At 44.5% G+C, this 16,960-nt stretch overlaps 1 protein-coding gene across 3 annotated transcripts in view; it reads right to left on the bottom strand.

Moving 5' to 3' along the window:
- JSRP1 (junctional sarcoplasmic reticulum protein 1) overlaps positions 1–16,960 on the bottom strand; it is a 36,424-nt gene that overhangs the window by 19,021 nt on the left and 443 nt on the right. For 2 of the 3 annotated variants that reach the window (XM_081959464.1, XM_081959466.1), the window contains exon 2: positions 2,339–2,586. The gene's annotated coding sequence lies outside the window, so the exon portion shown is untranslated. Of the gene's footprint in view, positions 1–2,031; positions 2,118–2,338; positions 2,587–16,960 lie in introns of those variants that run through there. The other variant, XM_081959465.1, reaches the window with a different exon arrangement.

Raw genomic sequence — 16,960 nt, 5'->3', positions numbered from 1 at the left:
CTGTCTTTTTTGGGTTTACTATAACCGTAGACACCTCAAATTACTGGCTTTATATTTGCAGAACCAGTCATATTAGAGTGGGGTATCATAGAGAAGAAAGAGGGCGAGTTTCAGGTTTGGGAGAGGTTTTTTTTGCACCCTGGTGGGCTTATGGACTATCAGCCTAGAGCAATGCGTTGAGGATTCCTAGGGACGGGATCTAATTGCTTGTTAACACTTCGATAATGCTCTGGAATGATAATTCGTTGGCAGCCTCTTCTGTGAGAAATTAGTAATTAGGTCCTGTTTGGAGGATTAGGGAGGGAATTCGAGGGCAGGGAAGTCCAATCTCACCTCACCAGGACATTCGTCTTACAGAGTATAAGACAGAAAAAGAAGGTCCACGTCTAACCATCGTTGTGGTCCTTAATTGGAGCCAACCAATGAAGGATTTCAAAAGCACAGATTGAGTCTTGCTGATCCTCTCAGAAGAATGAAGATCCTTCTCACACAGGGGTGTCAAATTCAAGCCCCCCCCCGGGTATTTAGATCTGGCCCGCGAGGCTGCCCAGGAAAAAGCAAAGGACCGCCATGCGGGGCTTCTGCCGGCAAAAATGGAGCTTATCTGGGCTGTCCGCAGCCCTCCCAGGCTCTGTTTTTGGCCGCAACGGCCTCTTGCAGTGCTCTGCAAGCAAAAACGGAGCTCCCAGAGTGCTGCCGGAGACTGTCGTGGCCAAAAACGGGGCCTGAGGGACTGAGGCACCCCCTGAGCTCCGTTTTCACTGGCAGAGGATGGCAGGAGGCCATTGCGGCCGAAAACAGAGCTCGGCAGCCCATTTTCGCTAGCAGAGCGCTCGAGCCACTACAGCCACCCCCAACATGAGTGATGTCAAGCTGGCCACACCCCTCCTGGCCACGCCCCTCCTGGCCCACGATGTCAAACACAACCCTGATGCCCTCAACGAAATCGAGTTTGACACCCTATTTTAACACATCCCGAATAAGACCTGTCCACCATCTAAGAATTGCAATCAGGGGTGGGTTGCTGCCGGCATTACTGCTGGTTCGGTGTGTGCAAAAATTTTGCATGCGCGGGCACGCCAGAGGTGTGTTCCGTGCTTGTGCGCATTTGCAAATAAAAAAAGGTCTGTGCATGCGCAAAACCTTAAAAAACGGGGGGGAATAAAGGTTTGGAATGAAAATTGTCCTGCGCATACGCAGAACTGAAAAACAAGATGGCGCTGCCATAGGAGAACCAGTTCGGGGGCGTGGCAGGCCTGGGTCGCTGGGGCGGTTCCAGCGACCCAGGCTGCCAAGTTACTGCCTATTCAGCCGAACTGGTAGGAACCCCCCTCTGATTGCAACGCGTATACAGCTGTATGCTACTATATTGTCAGCACCAGTCATTCAAATTATATGTCTGGGAACTCTATGCAGTTCAGTTTCGGTGAAGAGGAATGTCACACAGCCACAGGTGAGAATCCTAAAAGGGGTAGAGGGTAGGCGTTTGGAAATATCAGAGGGACCGCTTTTCAAATCGGTTGAAATCAGCTGTATAGGGCAGCTTTGTCCAAGAGTAGATCTCTCTTGGCAGGGACACCTCTGTCTGCTAGAGCTACAACCAGTTGTAATTTACATTTAGGAAGCAGCTTTGTGAGTCTGGGGGTGGTGGGGAAGACACAGCTGCTTGGACTCAAAAAGTGAGTCTCTGCAAGTCTGCAGGCACTTTGTCTATGCAACAAATTGCTTTCAGGGGATTTGCAAGAGTCCCTGCGGACAATGGATCTCTATAGAAAGACATACAGCATGCCAGCAAGGCTCCCTGCTACACGCAAGTCCATGCACTGTCCATCATAACAATAGCCTTTGCTACTAAATATGAGTAAAATACCACCTGCCTTTTCTCTCAATCCATTAACTGGCTTGCAAACAGGCAGGTTTCCCCACCCATCCCCTCCCCGAACTGTTCGCCTGCTTCTTCACTTTTATCCAGCAAGGGAAAGCCCGCTAAAAGACCTACGGTTAGTGTATTTCAATAATAAAAGAAAATACCTTTCCACCTTCATCGCTGGGTTTAATTTCTCACATAAACCAGCAAAGGGTAGCTCTCAGGGAGACGAAGTGGGGGATTTTCAGAGGCTGCTGCTGACTCAACATCAAAGAGTCATCCAAAAATAGTTTCCTTTCCTATCCAGGCAAAACCATGCAAGGCAGCCGAATTGGACTACAGCCTAACGTTGCTCTCCGTCAGCCCCCCGGGGACTGCAGAGCCCAGCATGTAGATGGATCCAAACGGTCATCAGCAGTTGAGGCTATGAAGTTTTTCCCCTCCAAAACCTACATGCATAGGTAGAGGTACCTTTTTAAAGCCAGGATCCCGAATCTTAGAGGCAGGTGCTCGTCCGCGGCATACCAGGGTTCAAAATCGCACCGTCTAGTCTTCGACTTGTCGCCGGGATTAGTTGCCTTCTCCTTTCCCCCTCTTCAATCCACACAGCTGTAATATACAGCAACAGGTGTTGGATCCTTTCCGAAGAAAATATTAGCCAATCAAGGAGACGCTGCTGCTCTTTCTTTCGTATGCTAAGACCAGGAGGTTGCTTTGCCCTGTGGAGGAGGTAAGGACAGAAGGCAGAAATACTTAGGCACAAAGCAGGGGCCAATGCTTCTTAGTGGTGACAAATCTCAGGAATAATAACAGACTTGGAAGGGACCCTCGGAGGTCTTCCAGTCCAACCACCAGCTCAGGCGGGACATCCTATGCAAGTAGTCCTATGCAACTTTATTATTTATTTATTTATTTATTTATTTGTTTGTTTGTTTGTTTGTTTGTTTATTACATTTATATGGCCCCTATTTGCCGTGGCGACTCAAGCCGGCTTACAGAATATAAAAACCACATCTAGAAAGAGTAAAACTAATTTTAAAAAAAGCACATAAATTAATTTAACAAAATCACACACCACCCCAGCGATAGCCGATCACACAAGCCATTTAATGGGCTCCATCCCGTTCTGGGTTTCCCAGGCCCGCTGGCAGAACCAGGTCTTCAGCGCCTTCCGGAAGAGATTTAGAATGGGGGCTGTCCTATTCTCCAGGGAATGATGTTCCAGACAGAGGGGGCCACCACAGAGAAGGCCCTTCTTCTGGGTCCCACCCAGAGGTGGGTTTCAAATCCCGGGGCTACTGGTTTGCTCGTGCGCAGAAGCGTCCAGGCGGGTGGGCGGTTTTCCGAACTGGCCATAACATAACATTAGCTACGGGTTCTCTTGAACCCGGGCAAACCCGTTGCAGCCCACCCTTTGTTAAGATCTGAATTGGTGAGCAACGGGTATGTTCACTGTATGGTGATTTGCCTGCCTGCTGAGGAGATCATGGATATCCCATTCTGGTAGGGAGGAGCCAGCATTACCAATGATGTGAAGGAAAGGAGCCTAAAAGATGAAGATTGCTGGAGATAGAATAATGAACTTTAGGACTGCTAAACGTTCTATGCTTTCTAAACCAGATCGATAGGTAGATCAGAGCAGCCTTTGCAAGAGATGAGATGGAGGCATTAGAATAATGTTTCTCAAGCTCAGCAGCTTTTAATATGTGCACTCCAGAGGGTCAACGTCATTGCCCAGAGGATCATTGGTTGCCCTCTCCCCTCCTTGGAAGAGCTTCATAGCTCCCGCTGCCTTAAAAAAGTTCAAAACATTCTTAAAGATCCATCTCATCCTGGGCACCCTTTTTTTTTTTTGAACTATTACCATCTGGCAGACGGTACAGGATAATAAAAACAAGGACAAATAGGCTGAAAAACAGCTTCTATCCCAGGGCGGTAACTATATTGAATCTACTGCATAGTGCAATATTAATGCAGTATCGGGCGTTTTCAATTCAATTGAATAGAATGTGAAGGATGATATGTGGTTTTGTTTCATTTTTATAGTTTTCTTATGTATGCTGTACACTGAAGGTGGGGGGGGGGGGAAGCGGTGGCTCAGTGGCTAAGACACTGAGCTTGTCGATCAGAAAGATCGGCAGTTTGGCGGTTCGAATCCCTAGTGCCACCTAACAGAGTGAGCTCCTGTTTCTTGTCCCAGCTTCTGCCAACCTAGCAGTTTGAAAGCAGGTAAAAATGCAAGTAGAAAAATAGGGACCACCTTTGGTGGGAAGGTAACAACGTTCCGTGAGCCTTCAGCGTTTAGTCATGCCGGCCACATGACCACGGAGACGTCTTCAGATAGCGCTGGCTCTTTGGCTTTGAAATGGAGATGAGCACCGCCCCCTAGAGTCAGGAACAACTAAGCACATATGTGCGAGGGGAACCTTTACCTTTACACTGAAGATGGCATTTAATTTTGTTGTATGAGGTGCAATGACAATGAAGTAAACTAAACTAATTTCAGCTCCCAAACCCTCATCTTGTCCAAGCATGAAAATGCTGAACTAAATGAAAACAACAATTATAACCCTACTAAATTCATAGAACCAGTGTGTTAGATCAGGGTAATGAGAGGACTCCGACTGAAGGCAACAACAGCTCTTTATTATCAGACAAGTATGTACAATCCAGCAACTGTGAGGTCTGACAGCTCCCTTTTTATAGGGAGCTGTCAGGCCTCTCAACCAATCAGATCAAACAAGGTTTCCCGCCTAAATGGAGGACTGGAGTGGAAACCTCTGTAGTCAGTATGAATATCTAACACAGTGGGCCACAAAGCAGGAAAACGCCATCTCAGCCATTGGGTCCAACTCCTTGTCCTCTGTTGGCATCCACATGAAGGCATCCATAACAGAAGGCTGTTTGAACATATTCTAGGCCACCAGCTCCACTGTCAAACTGCTTTTGCTGTTAGGAAGTGGCTCAAATGGAATTTATTCCCAGTTTATGCTGTGTTTTATGTCCTGCCCAGCAGAGAAGGGCTCATACCTTTCACTAGGACATCTCATGGGTATTTAAAGCATGCTATCATATTCCTCCTCAGTTTCTTCTTCTCAGGGCTGAGGAAAACAGCCAGCAATCTTGATCTCTTCTCACAGGACTTGGTTCCCATTCCGTAATCATGCTTCTTGCTCTTTTATGAACCTGTTCTACTTTGACCACACTTTGTGAAATTGTGGAGGCCAGAACTTGATGTAGTCTTTAAGGAAAAATCTGACCGGGCTAAAACAGAAAAGAACTGTTAGTTCCCAATATTTGGAAATGAAATATATTTTTGCTGAAATACCCTGAAAATATCTTTGACTTGTTGAGATCCTTTTCATAAATTGAGCAATGTTCAATTTACATGCATATAAGTCACTTTGGTCTAGTGGTTAATACCTCAAGCTAGAAACCTGAAAACTATGAATTCTCGTCCTTCTTTAGGCATGAAAGCTGGCTAGGTGACTTTGTGCCAATCACCAGGAGACTGTGAGTTCTAGTCCCACCTCAGGCATGAAAGCCGGCTAGGTGACTGCCAATCACCAGGAGACTTTGAGTTCTGGTCCCATTTTAGGCATGAAAGTCTGCTGGGTGACTTTGTGTCAATCATCAGAAGACTATGAGTTCTAGTCCAGCTAGGTGACTGCCAATCACCAGGAGACTTTGTGTTCTAGTTCCGTCTCAGGTGTGAAAGTCTGCTGGGTGACTTTGTGCCAATGATCAGGAGACTGTGAGTTCTAGTCCAGCCTCAGGAGTGAAAGCTGGCTAGGTGACTGCCAATCACCAGGGACTGTGAGTTCTAGTCCCACCTCAAGCGTCAAAGCCAGCTAGGTGACTGCCAGTCACCAGGAGACTTTGAGTTCTGGTCCCATCTTAGGCATGAAGGTTTGCTGGGTGACTTTGTGTCAATCATCAGGAGACTATGAGTTCTAGTCTCGCCTTATGCATGAAAGCCAGCTCGATGACTTTGGGCCAGTCACACTCTCTCAATTCAACCCACCTCACAGGGTTGTTGTTGTGATAAAACCAGGAAGAAGAAACAGTATTATGTATGTTTGTCGCCTTGAGTTATTTATGATAGCAGTGTTCCAATATCTCAGGGGTTGCCACAAAGAAGAGGGAGTCAAACTATTCTCCAAGGTACCTGAGGGTAGAACAAGAAGCAATGGGTGGAAACTAATCAAGGAGAGAAGCAACTTAGAACTGAGGAGAAATTTCCTGACAGTTTGAACAATTAATCAGTGGAACAGAAGTTGCCTCCAGACGTTGTGAATGCCCCAACTCTGGAAGTTTTTAAGAAGATGTTGGATAGCCATTTGTCAGAAACGGTATAGGGTTTCCTGCCTAGGCAGGGGGTTGGACTAGAAGACCTCCAAGGTCCCTTCCAACTCTACTATTGTATTGTATTATTGTATAATAAAAACAATGAAGGTGGGATCAAAATTCAATCAATAAAAACAATAAAAGTCAGATGCAAGAAGCCTGCATGCAGCTCCACAGCACATCAAAGTCACTTTATGGATATCTGATGACAAAGGGCAAAACATTTCCATTCACTTTTGGGGGCTTTGGGGTAGTTTTACGCATAGAAATGAGATTGCTTTTGTGAGTCCTTATTCTTCCACCCTTCTCTTAAAATTTCCCCAGAGGTGATCATCACGCCAAAAAATGTGATCTGTGCCTTTTCCAATGATGTCAGAAAGCTGGGATACGACTTCCAACAGATCAAATATACTTGGCAATGGGAAACTAAGGCTTGGGATAGAAAAGGCCCTATCCCCTACTAACCGAGAATTGGTGCTTTCCTATGACGTTGAGCAGTTCTAGAAAGAATCATTTGCAGTTGCTTTAATCAACATTTACCAACTGAAATGCCTTCAGCCTCATAAAAGTCGTTGCCAAAGTTCTGGATCTTTTAATTATCTTTGTAATATTTAAAATAACTGGAAAATATTTTGACTACAGTATAGCCTTGCCCTTTTAATTTAATGATCATGTAGCGTCCCCTACTGGTGGGACTATGTCATTGGATTTTTCAAATATATTCCATAGGCTCTCCAAGTTGCTTGCCTAAAGGTAGCATCTGGATAACAAATACCGTATCAAGCAAAAAGGAAGATCATTTGGTCAGCCTTCTTGACCGCGGTGAGAATCATATTCCTAGAGGAATTATTGATTCTGTCATCTGCACCTCTCTGTCTGGTTTGGTTTAGCATCCCAACAAGACAGACTTGGACTTCAGAGGATAATCAGAACTGCAGAAAAAACAATTACTGCCAACCTGACTTCCATTGAGGACCTGTACACTGCAGGAGTCAAAAAGTGGGCCGTGAAAATATCTACAGACCCCTCGCATCCTGGACATAAATTCTTTCAACTCCTACGATTTATACTGCTATTGTTTCCTGATTGCTTATTTGTACTTTATGACTATCATTAAGTGTTGTACCTTAGGATTCTTGACGAATGTATCTTGTCTTTTTATGTACACCGAGAGCATCTGCACCACAGACAAATACCTTGTGAGTCCAATCACACTTGGCCAATAAAGGATTCTATTCTATTCTATTCTATTCTATTCTATTCTATTCTATAGCACTTAATTCGAAATTGTATCGATACGTAAAAGCATACACAAATATTATAGGCATCCGTGCTTTTGATGGCAGGGTATGCAACTGGGAACTTAGTTGCAGAGAGTAAAATAGCACTACGTCACTGTTTGATCCAATCCAGAATTGTTTATTGCTGACAATTGTTTTCCATGCCTCAGGCAAAAAGAGATTTCCCCCAGACTGGATATGGCACCACCATCTGTCTCAAAACGTGTGAACTGCTCTTGATCTACACTTCATTCTCTCCCTGGGAGGTATTTCATTTTTCATTTTTGCATTTAAATTCTCCAAAACCTAATAGGTGATTCCCACCCACCCCCCGTCTCCGATTTCCGGATCTTCTGGGATGCCGCTATTGGTACACCAAGTCCTCAACTTACGACCACAATTGAGCCCAACATTAGCATTGCTAAGCAAGGCAGTTATTAAGTGAATTGTGCCCCGTTTTATGACCTTTTTTACTACAGTTGCTAAGGGAATCATGTGTTGTTAAGTGAATCTGGCTTCCCCATTGACTGTCAGAAGCCATCTGAGAAGCTTACAAGCGGTGATCCTATGACCCCAGAATACGGCAACTGTCTTCAGTACATGCCAGTTGCCTGCTCCTGGATTTTAATCACATGACTGTAGGGATGCTGGAATGGTTGTAAATTCGACGACCAATCATAAGTCACTTTTTTCAGTGCCGTTCTAACACTGACTGGTTGCTAAACAAATGATTGTAAGTCAAGGGCTAATTGCACCACAGTGGAAAATAGCATGTAAAGTCACCCACATTTTTACAATTCATAAACCTTAGCATTCTCTGATTGGCCTAGATAGTTTTACTGTCTTTCAGGCCTCAATCTGGCCACAGGAACCGTGGTGGCGCAGTGGTTAGAATGCAGTATTGCGAGCTAACTCTGCTCACTGCCAGAAGTTCAATTTCAATTGGCTCAAGATTGAGTAAGCCTTCCATCCTTCCGAGGTTGGTAAAATGAGAACCCAGATTGTTGGGGGCAATATACCACTTTATAATAACAATAATACCACTTTATAATGCCTTGGTAAGGCCACACTTGGAATACTGCATTCAGTTTTGGTTGCCACGATGTAGAAAAGATGTGGAGACTCTAGAAAGATTGCAGAGAAGAGCAACAAAGATGATTAGGGCACTGGAGACTAAAACATATGAAGAACGGTTGCAGGAACTGGGTATGTCTAGTTTAATGAAAAGAAGGGCTAGGGGAGACATGATAGCAGTATTCCAATATCTCTGGGGTTGTTAATCTGTTAATCTATTTGCTGTTTATTCCCAAAAATATTTTTAAAACTTATTTTGCTAAAGATTGAAGGAGAGTCACTCAATACTATTATATATATATTTATGCAGGTCTTGGCGTATTTGGGTCTTTTCCCATGTAAGATTGAGAGTATCTTGGCGACATTTCGACGAGATCTCACTCGCCATCTTCAGGCTGATGTCTTCGGCTTCGTGCTTGTGCAAGCAAAGCGTGATCGGATACAATGCAAAGGCTCAGGATGTTACAACGCAGCCAACCCCCCAGGAGGTTTCAGCACAGGACTCAGGATATCACTACAATAGAGCTCAGGATGTCATCACACAGCCCATTACCCAGGTTGTTACAACACAACAGAACAATAGGCACACAGCCAGTACCTCAGTCACACAGGATGTTACGAAACATCTGACTAATCTGCAAACATCAACTTCATCAACTAATCAAGATGTTACAACACAGCCAACCAATCCGCCTACAGCAACTTGAAATAGATCTATAGGTCTCCCTTTATTTATTTATCAGCACAAATGCAACACAAATGTAACAAGGCAACATAAAAAATGGCTTTCTGCCTGGATGGCTCCTAGGGTGAGCCGAAAGTCAGAAAAGGGAAGCAGTATGCTCCCTCTCATATTTGGGCATGCCAGGGGTTGTGACACAATACATACCTATTTCCCTGGCTTAGCTGATAAAGGAGGAGAGCCTGTGGCTTAGTGGCTAATACAACTGCCTAATATGTAATACAGCCCAGGTTCAATTCCCAGTAAAGGTATGGCTAGCTGATGAGAGCTAAATAGCTTGAAATAGATCTATACTAGTGTCCCTTTATTTATTTATCAGCACAAATGCAATATATATATTCTTCTGAAGGTTTCTTATATATGAAAAGTAATTAATAAGCAATTTCAAAAAGTGCTCAGGGAAAAGAATGTGAATCCTGTGTCCATAATGGCTTTGAACACAGTTTGGGTGGAGAAGGAGTTCCCTCATCTTTCAGAGATCTAAACCCACTAGACACCTCTCTCTTGTGGCCTCTTCATGTGGAACAACTGCCTGGGCCACTTGTGGATAATTCCAAATCCTCTCCTTCTTCCGAGAGGAATTTCAAAGAACTGCTCTGTTCCCAGGTCTTCATTCCATCAGAGTCCTCAGTTTGTCATTTCTTCCCTGGAAGTCTAAAGTTCGCCTTAGCGCAGTAATGGCTAACCTTTTTGTTGTCGCGTGCCAAAAGCGTGCCCATGCACCCAAAATGCAATGTGTGCACCCCGCATGCCCCTGCATGTGACCCCTCTGTGAGAGCCCACCCTCCACGCATGCATGTGTGACCCCCACACTCCCCTTACCCTCCTGCGCATGCACGCACAACACCCCCCACATACGCCCCCCGCATGCACATGTGACCCCCCCACATGCGTGCACTCTTGCGCATGCACAGCAGAAACCCAAAAACCAGCTGGCCGCTGCAGAGAGAGCTCTGCCTGCCACCTGTGACATGCGTGCCATAGCTTCGCCATCACGGCCTTGAGGGATATGTATATAAACCGGGTGGGGTAGGGTTATATATATATCCCTCTTCACCCAAGTGCCTATTAAAGAAGCCTTGACAGCTATCCAAAACAAATACAACCCCCCCCCCTCCAAGCACATCCTGGACCTTACCAACCACTGCCTAGGCAGAGTTGGAAGGGACCTTGGAGGTCTTCTAGTCCAACCCCCTGCTTAGGCAGGAAACCCTATACCATTTCAGACAAATGGCTATCCAACATCTTCTTAAAGACTTCCAGTGTTGGGGCATTCAACAACTTCTGGTTTTCTGCGTTTTGAATTCTAAACAAAAGTATGATTTGGGAGGAAGGACTTTGAAGGTTGGACACTAGAGGGAACAAGAAAGAAAACTAAAGATTGAAATTGAAAGAGAACACTTCGGTTTGACTTACTAATACAGAATGGAGCACAGTATTTTAACACTGGAGGTTATTTGTGAACATTGGATCCGGAAGTTAATTATAAAGTTGTTTGCTATTATAGACAGACTGTGTTTAAAAGATTATGTGGAAGAGGAACAGGTTTTACTGGACGAAACCGAGACTGATTTGAAAGTGGATTTAAAAAGGACAGGATACAAGAAAGATAGAGAAAAAGATCCTATGCAGAATATACAAATGAAACCAGCTGATGTCTTAATTGACATTAAAAGATTGACCTGGATAACTTGCAAATCTTAGGAGATATGCGGATGCTATTATTAGCAAGCACTTAGGAACTTGCAATATGTGCAACTTGCAGATAACCCTTAGGTAGGCTTAGCATCAATCAAATGTTATTGAACTGAAGCTTTCAGGTTTTTTCATGGTATTACAGGTAGTCCTCGACTTACAATGGTTCATTTAGTGACTGTGCAAACTTACAACAGCAAAAAAGCGACTTGAGACCATTTATCACACTTACCACCTTGCAACATCCCCATGGTCATGTGATCAAAATTCAGACGCTTGGCAGCTGTCTCAGATTTATGACGGTTGCAGTGTCCCAGAGTCATGTGATCCGTTTTTGCGACCCTCTGACAAGCAAAGTCAATGGGGAAGCCAGATTTACTGAACACCCCTGTTACTAACGTAACAAGTACAGTGATTCAATGGACAACTGTGGCAAGAAAATCGTTAACAACTGCCTCACTTAGCAACAGAAATTTGGGGCCTCATTGTGTTCGTAAGTCGAGGACTACCTGTATATTTGTTGCTTTTCCACTGCTTCTCGATAGCAGATTTGCAGCACAGGAAATGTAGAATTCATTCCAATGCTTTATTACAAAGAAACCCACCACATCCTGTCCACATTTAAGACAAATCACAACAATATATGCATCCTGCCTTTTACATATTTGTTCTGTTTACTAGGGGTGGGCTTCAAAAATTTTAACAACAGGTTCTCTGCCCGGTTGCTGGGTAGGTGTGGCCATGGTGGGCGTGGCCTAATCTGCCTCCTGCACCATGGCAGGGGGACGTTTTCACTTTCCTCCAGCCTCCGGGAGGACGAAAACAGCCTCCCCGGGCTCCAGAGGGCCTCCGGAAACCAGAAATGGACCCTTTTGCGGCCTTCCGGAAGGCCTGTTTTTTGCTCTCCCTGAGCTCTGGGGGCTTTCTTCAATCCTCCGGGAGTGTGAAAACTGCCTCCCCGGGCTCCGGAGGCTCCCTGGAGGCCGGAAACGTTTTTCGCCCTTCCTGAGCCTCCGCGTGAGCCCTGCACTTACCTGGCATCCAAAACGGGCTGTGTGGACACTCCCGGGAGGAGAGGGGAGGGGTGGGCTGGGCCAGCCATGAGTGGGATTTGGGGGTGCACCGAACCACGCAGACTCTTCGCTAGAGGATCACCTGAACTCAGAGCAGCCCATCACTGCTGTTTCCCTCTTCACTGCCTCTCCAGCTGTCTCTTTCCAGTTATCACCCTTAAATACACCTGCAGTTGGGAACAGCTGTTTCGTATATTTAACAACAGCAAAACCTTGGGATCCCAGATTGCAAAACAATTTAACAACTTGCACCCTCTTGCCTAGTCCTCCTATAATAATAATATCCACATTCTTATATTTTATTGCAACAAAACAAATTAACTTGTAATAAAATATTTAATAATAGGATTTATGAAATCAGCTTAAAGGCACCGCTTGCCAAAAGATTAATAATTATTTTATATTCGTCTCCTTCCTCCTCCAAACTGACATTGGCATTGCTGACGTTCCTTAGGAGTCGGGTACACATGTATTTATTCAACACAGCTTGAAAATTCCTCTCTGAAACTGCTTTCTAATCCTTAATGCATATTATTAAAAACAGCAGGCAGCAGGCCTTTTTTTTAAAAAAAAATGTCAGCAAACGAAGCTAGAAAGCAAGGCTGTAAATCCCCTACAGCTCTATTGTGCTGGAAAATATTCCTTCTACTCCTGAAAAAGCTACAGTATAGGAAAGTACAGTAGTGAAAAGCTACAGTATAGGAAAGATTCAGGAAAAAACAACAACTAATGAACGTGGCAATATTCTGCAATTTCAGAACTACTGCAGAAAACACTTTAAAAGAATTGCGCCTGCAAGTATATTTAAAAAAAAAGGAAAAACTCCCAGCAATGCTTGCAACAACTGATACAAGAGTGAACAGGAAATGCGTAGGCATGGATGGGGGTGATGAGATGATTAATATCACTGCAGACATCAAAAGCAAAGAAGCATGCACATTTTAACCAAATTGTTCTTTGGTCCCTGGTATTTCTGGTGAACAGATTGTCCCTGCTGAGATTTAAAACAAAAAAAAGATGAAAGGGATTTAAAACAGGGAATGAAGGTCTCATCTGGATACCTTGTGGAATTACCATTTTCATCCAGGGCCCCAGAACATTCAGAAGACCATCGGGGCGGGGGGGGGGGGAAGCATGGCATTGTGCTGTACCCTAGAGCCCCCGGGATGCCCCAAATCTCTGTCTGGTTATGCTCTTATTGGCACTCCTCAGATACAGGCAGACTTTATGCTACAGGTTGAAATTTGGAGAATCCCACACCTGACCAGTTAAACTGACCACCAGGAGGCGCTGTGTCCCAAATTCCATCTTCATTGGGGGGGACACAGCGCCTCCTGGTGGCCAGTACAACTGAAATTTTTCTTAAAGATAAAGGTTTCCCCTGCCCCATTCATGTCTGACTCTAGGATCGTGCTGGCGAACTATGGCAAGCGTGCCATAGGTGGCACACAGAGCCATATCTGAGGGCACACGTTGCCCTATGCCAGCTTCAGCACGCTTGCACACACTGGCCGGCTGATTTTCGCCCTTCTGGAGGGCCAGGGAAGGCTGTTTTCACCCTCCCCGGGCTTCAGGAAAGCCTCCGGAGCCTGTGGATGGCGAAAAACTGGCTCAACAGAAGTCTGGAGGCTTCAATGAGGCCTGCCCACATGTGCTGGAGGGGGGCAGCGCGAGGGGTTGTGTATGCATGCGTGGGGGGAGGGACATTGTATTATGGGTGTGGGCACCTTTTGGCACCTGAGCAAAAAAAAAGGTTCGCCATCACTGCTCTAGGAGATGGTGTTTATCTCCCTTTCTTAGCTGAGAGAGCCAGGCGTTGTCCAAAGATGTTTCTGGGGTCATGTGACCGGCATGACTATACACCAAGGGGCATGGAATGCTGTTATCTTCCCACCAAAATGGTACCTATTTATCTACTCGCATTCGCATGCTTTTCCAACTGCTTGGTTAGCAGGAGATAACTGAAAATACCACATACAATATACCCTGTAAAAATTAGAAAAAAATCCCCCCAACCTCCAAGAGGATGCGTATCGAAACCAGGTAAATTCTTGCCCAGGAGAGCATGACATAATATAACATCTGTATGTCTCCACGCTGAGAATTTAAGGGAAGATGGACTCTCTATATTGTTCTTACACTGTTAGTATAACCTAGAAAATTGTGGACCATCAACAATATTAACTGAGCCCCCTGTGACCGATTCCAAAACTTCAAATGAACAACACAGCTTTAATAGTTGCCCATATCACATTACTAATGGATGGCAAAAGCATTTCCTTGGCCTACTTTAATCCTCAAACCACAACACAGTTGTGGGAGGGGGAGAGAGAGATGTGTGTGCTCTTCTATGTCTTATCGCTATCTATACTTCATGTTAAAAACAGAGTTTGCACTCCTAAATGCATAACGAGGACTGTGTTTAACTGGACCACATCCCATTTAATATTTAATTCCAAGAATCTACGATATCAGGAGATGCTACATTATCCACCAGCAGAACCATAATTGCCCTTGCTCTATATGTTTTATAGGGATTATCTTCGTTTTCTATTTGTGTTTCTTGGAAGAGGGCCATGTCTGTGTTACTGTCTAATAAAAGTATGGAAACATAATGGCTCTTGGATCCCAATGGAAAGCCAAATGGGTCACTGAACAGCCAATCATAGGAAGACATATAAACCAGGGGTGAGTTCCGGCTTCTTCTACTGCTGATTCGCTCAGGGACACGCTTTGCACGTGCGCAGAAGCAAAAACAAGATGGCGGCACCTAGGGCGCTGCCGATAGAACCAGTCCGGGAGCGTGACAGGCCGAGTTACTACCTACTCAGCCGAACCAGTCCGAGCTGGTTGGAACCCACCTCTGATATAAATGATCCCACACAAAAAAAATGCCTGGCTTTGGCCTACCACATCAGCAATGGACAATCCTGAATAGGATTCGCATCTCACCTGGCATCTACCGTGACTCTCTGTATAAATGGGTGACCATAAGTGTGACTGTGGGGTCGCATGTCAAACTGTAGGTCACATTATGACCGGTTGTAAGCTGTGGGCATAAACCGGTCAAGTATCTGATTTTCTTTCATATAAATAATGCTGTGCTTCAATGGCCTAGACTAAGGGTGTCAAACTCAATTTCATTGAGGGCTGCATCAGAGTTGTGTTTGACCTCGGGGAAGCCTGGGGCATGGCCAACCGCCGCCCCGTAGTTCGACATCACTCGAGGCCCCGTTTTCTGCTAGGACGGCCTCCTGCAACCCTTTGCCAGCGAAAATGGAGCTCAGGGAGGCTCCGTTTATGACTGCAATGGCCTCCCCAAGCTCCATTTTTGCTGGCAGAGGGCTGCGGTAAACTGTTGCGGCCAAAATGGAGACCGGGAGGGCCGCACACAGCCCCCCCCCCGAGCTCCGTTTTCGCTGGCAGAAGCACCACAGTCCAATCCTTCACTGTTTCCAGAGTGACCCCACGGGTCAGATTTAAGCACCCCATGGGCTGGATCCAGCCTGCAGGTCTTGAGTTTGACACCCCTGGCCTAAGCACTGGTATATGAACATAGATCTTTTTAACATTTATATTTCATTGTGTTCTACTAATCTAGATGAAATGTTAATATATATTGTTAGTCCATCTATAATATTCCATACACTAAATATGGATTTATCTTTTTAGGATATTCCCACCCAGTAATTCTCCATGGACTTTACAGTTTATGAGAAGTTGGAAAACCATGTATTACAACACACTTTGGAATGCTGAGAGAGGCACAATGGTGTTGGTAGATGAGATAGTGCTTCACATATTTACAGTTTCACATTCTTGGTTCTTGATTTAGCGTATGTCACAGAGATTTGTTCCTCAAATCAGTAAAGTAAAACCAACCTTCACTTTCTCATGGCTTCATAAGAAACTCAGTGCTTAAACCATAAATTACACCAAACTAATCAGACTGGGTTCTCACAGCACATTGGACACAAACTAATCTTTTTAAATCAGCAAGTCCTGCCAATCCAGAGGCAATTATATGTTCTGTAAACTTGTTTGGCTTCTTTATGGGGTTCTAAACAACGAGGCAAGAATCTCACAGCAATACACAGAGATGTAAATGTCCAAATAAACAAAGCAAGTAAATTGTAGTTTGGATATTTGCCCCATGTCTTTTTTTTTTTAAAGAAGCTGGTAAAAACCTGTTTGATGCCATACATAACAGCACAAAATAGAAACGACTACTATAGAGGGAAAATGCAAGGATAAAAACTGAGCTGGCCAAACTGCCCATCTAGATTGTATTATATAACTTAAGTCAAATGATTTAATACGCTCCAGGAATCCGTGGACATCAGTCAGTGCAAGCACAGCAGGGCGTAGCAGGGTTAATTTGCAGCCAAAGCATTTTATTTTTAACAAGGCAAGATAGGAACTAGAGGAAAAATAAAGTGACTGATAACTGAAGCCAGTGTAGCAGCAATCATCTGATGAGTCATAGAATTTTCTCTCCTGACCCAACAATTTCAATTCAAAGTGCTCTTTTATAATTCGATGCCCCAAATGTTTAGTTTGAAGCAACAAAAATATATCACAACCATGTTTGGATTTAGCTAAATAGATCCTCCTGCAATGTTCCCCCACTCAACGATGCACACTTTAATACAAAAAAAAAGAAATTTTACAAAGATACTGAGAAGCTAGCACAGATATCGGTTGGACTGCACATCAAACTACCGGTATGTCATAAGGTGATTTGTTTAATTTTACCTTAGTTTATTATATTTATTTATATTAGCTTTAGGGTGTGAACCTGCCCACCAGGGCTTGTAAACTTTGCTTTTTGTCATAAACCATAGGCCACAGGTTTTGCACAAGCAATTTATGGTTTGTCATA

The sequence above is a fragment of the Natrix helvetica genome (genome assembly GCF_964273705.1).
Source record: "Natrix helvetica genome assembly, chromosome: 1".
NCBI classification, from domain to species: domain Eukaryota; kingdom Metazoa; phylum Chordata; class Lepidosauria; order Squamata; family Natricidae; genus Natrix; species Natrix helvetica.
Note: the sequence above shows the minus strand (reverse complement) of the source record. Positions and strands in the feature narration are given on the sequence as shown.